Source organism: Octopus bimaculoides, chromosome 2 (assembly GCF_001194135.2).
Source record: "Octopus bimaculoides isolate UCB-OBI-ISO-001 chromosome 2, ASM119413v2, whole genome shotgun sequence".
NCBI lineage: Eukaryota > Metazoa > Mollusca > Cephalopoda > Octopoda > Octopodidae > Octopus > Octopus bimaculoides.
The window spans coordinates 62329538-62335605 of NC_068982.1; the positions used below are offsets into that span (position 1 = coordinate 62329538).

Here is a 6068-nt window from a genome sequence, read left to right on the forward strand (position 1 = left end):
GAAACAGTTCCACAGCCATAGGATGAATTTGATCTGATAAAATGCTTAAATAGACTTGACTATTAATTCTGCCATGAAGGGAAACCATTGGGCCGGCGGATTTCCAAGATATAGTCCTCCAGAAGAAGGTAGTCTGGGGCAAATGCCTCTTTTGGCTGTCTCCACACGTACACTCGGCCGGTGGTCGGAAATAAGGTAATGATGACTTGTCCGAGAAAATAAAATTCTTTCACTGCTCTAGGAACCAATTCTGTAGGTTTTTACTCCACTCTAAATGCTTTGCAACGTTTGTTTCCGAAAGTAGTGGTTTTCTGGTTGCACCCATCTCGTGAAATCTGTCATTGTGCAGCTCTCGGCGAAAAGTTTTGGTGGAAACTGGGTTCTCGGGGTGGTCATAAAACTCATCAGTAATTTTGGGAGTTGGACTTTTGTGATTCTTTCTAACATAGCATCGCTGTTTCAACAACTTAGAAAGAGAAAAAACAAAATAGTACCAACAAACAAAACAAAGCCATTATTTAAAATGATCAGGATGGAGATGGGTCTTATCTTAGTGTGAGTATAAGTATTTAATATATATATAAAAATTCAATTCACAACAATTATTGCCGGTTAAACATTGAAAATGTAAACCATTTTGTATAGGTATGATTTGAAAATAACAGCCAAATTTGAGAAAATAAAGATTAAATAAGAAAGTAAGAAACTCTTTAAGCAACAGACGATCATTAGCTAAAAAGCCAAATTATGCAGTTAATTCAGCTGTTAACATAGTACACTTTAAAGGATTTGGGCTGCATCTCGATCATATAACCTAGACATCCTTCTGCAGTCACATTTTGTGCTGCAGTTGTGTTTTAAACAGCGCATTCATGTATGGCCAGGTGCCCTGAAGCAAAGTATGCTTGGATGTTATATTAGACACTAGTTGCAGATTGGGTAAGTTATGCCTTCTGAAGTTGGCTTTCGCTCCTCCTTGACAAGATCCAGATGGAACGCTTTTGAGCTGTTTCTGCTAATTTCTTTATGAATCTGGTCTCTTTTTCTAGAAATTGGGAGCCGTTTATAGAGATCATTTACAGATTTGCCCTCAAACTTTCTTGCACCCATCTCCGGAGCAAAGAGTTTAGCTTAGAAGTCAAATTCCCTCTAGTTAAATCTTCTCCAGTCAAATCTCCTCTGATAAAATCCCTTCTAGACAAATCCCCTCTGGTCAAAATTCCTTTATACCTCTCACTCATTTTGCATTCATAATGGCACAGTCAGTCTAATCAGGGCCACTTGCTTCGGTGAAGGTGAGTGGAGTACAATATCCGACCTCCTGGCACTCCTGTTAATGATTTCTGGATGTTTTTGCTTTATTCTACAAGTCTGTAGAACACTTCCAACCATCCATTACATCCAGTAGACCCTGCTTCCATGATTCTGTCGACTCAGTTGTTTCAGGCCACAATTCGAAAGTAGCTAAAAAGCAGTGTATGATATACATATTGACAAGTCATCGTAGTGAAACTACCATATGAAACTAAATAATATATAGATAATAATTAACGTACAGAAGCAAATCGAATATAGTAATGAACATAATAAATGTAGAGGTTAATGAAACAATACTCAAGAAAAAGGAAGTAGATGATTCTAGAGCCAATTCATTGTACAAGGATTCACTCATAAAGTAAATAACAGAGATAAAAAAAAAAGTTGCTTTATATATTTTAGACTTTTTTTTTACATTTCGCCTTCTGAGAGGAATTGTTTAGAATTAGAAGAGTCGACTGATTTTCGTTTTTACCTCCAGTATGTATAATTACTTGTTTCATTATATTTAATTACCTCTGATGATTTTCTTGATTTATTTCACTACTTCTTTTATTTTCTCTGTCTACTTTTATTAACTTTCAGTTTTAGCTTCCTCCGATGAACTGTCATAAAATAGAATTGTTTACATACATTTTCTATAGTATTACTTCATTAAGTAAATTAATTCCTACATTTATTCTGTTCATTATAATATTCCATTTACTTTCACTACAGCGACAGCTAGGTATTATTTACTGACATAAAGCAGTTTTCTACGATGGCTTGTCAAAATATAAAAGATAATACACTGCATCTAATTGCTATCTATTCCAGCGTTTCTGGTGAAATCCTTACAGCTTTATTAACCTTTCGTGACACATTAAACAAATTACGAAACTGTCTATAAATGTTTTAGGCTGAGTTAAATTCATCAGATGCCACAGAGAAGCTTTTTGAAATTTTGTTTTCGTCAAGACCTCTAGATCAAATTCCTCTACTATTCTCTATTAAGAGGTCATTTCCCTTTACAAGGATCTGATGCCAAGACTTCGAATATGCCGTACTAGTATAGAAAAGATACGAAGATAGAAACAAATATGCGCACAAAAAAGCTCTCGGAACCACTGTCGACCTCTCACGGAATGCTTGGGTTTCGGGGAACTCCAATAGAGAAGCAATGATCCATAGTGTTAATTATAGTCTTCCTTTTCTGTCGACATTACTCTTCTCAAAGACGAAACCTTCATAAATAGCTTGTAGCCTTTCGTGGGTGTCAAACATCCTGCAGCCCTCCTTCATTAATAACCAATAACGGTATGTTGCTTCAGCCTGCAACAAAGAAATACAGGAAGAAAGCGACTATAGAAGAGGAGTCACAAAGATGCGCAGTCTCAAAGACCTATTCAAATAATGGTTTCAAATTTTGGTACAAGGCCAGAATTACACCTCCCCTTGCGTACATCTAGTACTTATTTTATCGACCCCGAAAGGATGAAAGGTAAAATCTTCAGCGAAATTTGAACTCAGGACGACGAACGCACTGCCGCTAAGCATTTTGCCCAGCATGCTAGCGATTCTGCCAGCTCGCCGCCTGAGCCTACATAAAATATTATCCCTCCTTTTACATTACTTTCGGTACAACTCACATATTTTTAAAATAAGTTTTTGAGAGAATAGAGTATATTTTTGTTTAGTTTATACTTTTACATAGCAACAGCTGAATATTTACTGTTGTCGCTTAGGTGGAATATCTCCTTTCTATGATATATTTACACTTTCAACACATAAACAAGTGGACAGATGTGTAGACGCAACACAAGGCTATCAAACATCTATAAATATAGATAATACCAGCATGATGATATAAAGTATAATTTTAAAATGTCATGCAAATCACAACTTCTCTTTTTTATTTCTTGGTTGGCCAGAATAAATATTTAGTTTATTTGCAGTGACAGTGGCAGCAGAGTGATAACCATGAGCGAAAAGACTGACGATCAAAGACGTTATAACCATCATGCCATTTATCGGTAATACTAGTAGATCAAGGGCAACGTTATCCAGTATTTCATTCGTTTCTTAAGGCAGTTTGAGGGGCTGCATAGAAGCTCCTAAGTTGGTTCGAGGTAATGGCCAGGCGGTGAGAGCGGCAGTGATATAGCAAAGGTAATGAGCCAACAAGTGAAACTTCAAATCATCATCATTATTATTATTACTATTATTATTACACAAAGCAACGTGCTGACAGAAACGTTAGCATGCCAGGCAAAATGCTTAGCGGTATTTCGTCCATCGTTACGTTCTGAGCTCAAATTTCGTCGAGGTCGAAAGGGCTAAAGTCAGACACTTTCCTCTTTGGCCAAGGCCTCATCAACTTTTTCAAGTTCCACTTGAAAAGGAAGGTGAGGGTAGAGAGGGAAGAGTTATCTTCTAGCAAATTTGTTGAAAGGTAGGTGAATATTGGAAAAATGGCCAGTATGGATGGACCAATTCTGAGATTACAACTGTAAAGAGAAGGTATAAAAGGAGAAAGAGCTCTTGCTCTGTTGACCAGGCACCCATGGCCTTTGTGGGTTTTTCTACGAGTAACCTCTAAAGCCCCTCCACTTATTGAGAGTTTTTACTTGTTACATTATTTTTTTTTGTTATCAGACGTTTACACGGACCTTTTTTATTTTTGCAAAACCCTTTGTATATTGTCTTGTGTTGTCTTTTAATTTTTTTGATTTATATTATCCCTTGTAGCCAATAAAAAGAATTATTATTATTATTGAGTGAGAGAGCGGTGCATGCCATCAAAGTGACACTGGTGTAAAATATACGAAGCCCAGTATACCCATCATAACTACCCGTCTGATAAGGGTACACCAGGTACATGCATCATAACCATTTGTGCACGACATGGTGATCTTATATCAAGATAAACAGCGCATGACCTCGCAGGTGGGGTCCAGTTAGAATTTTCTTCAGGTCGAGTAGCCGTCCCACTCAAAAGGTCCCTGAATAAGGGTTGTTTAAGGATGTTCAACACCCATGTTTTGAAAGGTGAATTATCCAAACCTCAAAGAATTCCTCTCACCACATGGCTATGATTCTCCCCACACTACCCCTGCTCGTGATCAGAGATGTACATATAGTCAGCCACTAAGGGACATGTTAAACTGGTTAAGGTCAAACAACTCATAAGCAAATCTATGGTATTAAGCAGAATATTTGCTGTAGCCCATCTTTTATACCAAGACAAAAACGATGAACATGATAACACTTCCAATCAGTTAAGATCAGAAGCCATGAGAGCCACTGCCTGGTACTGCATCAGAGTATTTATTATTATTATTATTATTATTATTATTATTATTATTATTATTATTATTATTATTATTATTATTATTATTATTACGAGTTTACTGGCTCCCTATCGGTAAAAAAATACTATACTAGAAAATAAAATCTTCCTGAGCAATGCTTAACCAACTTAAGCACATATACACACAGAAGGAGAGAGAGAGAGAGAGAGAGAGAGAGAGAGAGAGAGAGAGAGAGAGGGGGGAGAGAGAAAGGGAAAGAGAGAGAGAAGGTTGGAGAAAGAGAAGGTTGGAGAAAGAAAGAAAGAAAGAAAGAAAGCTTAATGCAGATCAGTAAAGATTTACAGAGCAAATATTCAATATATAAATAACTTACATCTGAGACTTTGGAAAGTTTCTGTTTAGTTAACAACTTCATGAGTGAAACGAAATAACTGTTATACATCTACATATATAAGAAAGAATCAGTTATTTAAGTGACTTCTGTCAGTTGGTTTATTGCATTCTATTAAATTTGTCAAAAGTTTGATGAAGGAAGAAAGACTCATTACTACATGGTATGACAGACAAACACGCGTGCTCTCTCTCTCGCGCACACACACACTCATATGTGTGTGCGTATATATGCATATTACATAATATAACAAACCACTCCAGATCGTTATTAGAGAATCCACATAAGTGGAATCAAGACCAGTTACTTTGTACTGCCATCGAATCGTATGAGTTACAATAATGAAGTCAAATTAAATAGCGATATTTTGAAGTCATTTAATATGTACGTTATTTTTGAAATGCTTTTACTGAAGAAGGATTACGTAATGGATGCATTTCCTATTATATATTATGCAAACCTGAAACGATGCCACTAGAAACAAGCCTGTTTGATTCCAATTATGCGAATACTTTGACAACGATTTGGAGTAGTTTGTTATATTTCACCGGAGTCGAAAATTCCAGTACCCTACACTATTTCTTTGCGTAACACGAAATATATACATATCACACACACACACACACGAGCAATACCACATTACAAAATGATTAATAACACCATACCTATGTAATTCTAATGCCATTTTAGTTTTCATAATGAGCTACTGACGAGAACTTTCTGACAACTCAGATTCTTAAATATGAAATTCTTGTTTTTCTGTATCTTAAAATTGTATAGCTACATGAATAAAAAAATTACTATCCGTATTAACATCTAATCTCCTCCATTTACGTAAATATGAATGAATTTGTTGAACACTGTTAAATAAGTTAATTCATATACTTCATATTTCTGTATAAATTTTCATATCTACACAAATTTACACTAGTAAATTCAAAAGTAAAGTACGAGGAAACGTTAGAAATCTTTTGAAATTACTGAAATTAAAAGACGAAGACGCATTCAACCCCTTAAGTATATATATATATGTATATATATATATAAACGTGTATATATATATATATATA

The 6068-nt window shown here is 35.6% G+C and overlaps 1 protein-coding gene and 1 long non-coding RNA gene across 5 annotated transcripts in view; one reads left to right on the forward strand and one right to left on the reverse strand.

Moving 5' to 3' along the window:
• Window positions 1–5118, reverse strand: part of LOC128251052 (GATOR complex protein WDR24-like) — a 62578-nt gene extending 57460 nt beyond the window's left edge. For 2 of the 4 annotated variants that reach the window (XR_008266946.1, XR_008266947.1), the window contains exon 1: window positions 4981–5110. The gene's annotated coding sequence lies outside the window, so the exon portion shown is untranslated. Of the gene's footprint in view, window positions 1–4980 lie in introns of all 4 variants that reach the window. The other 2 variants (XR_008266945.1, XM_052977365.1) reach the window with 2 other exon arrangements.
• Window positions 1–6068, forward strand: part of LOC128251062 (uncharacterized) — a 32230-nt gene that overhangs the window by 3944 nt on the left and 22218 nt on the right. The window lies entirely within an intron of this gene.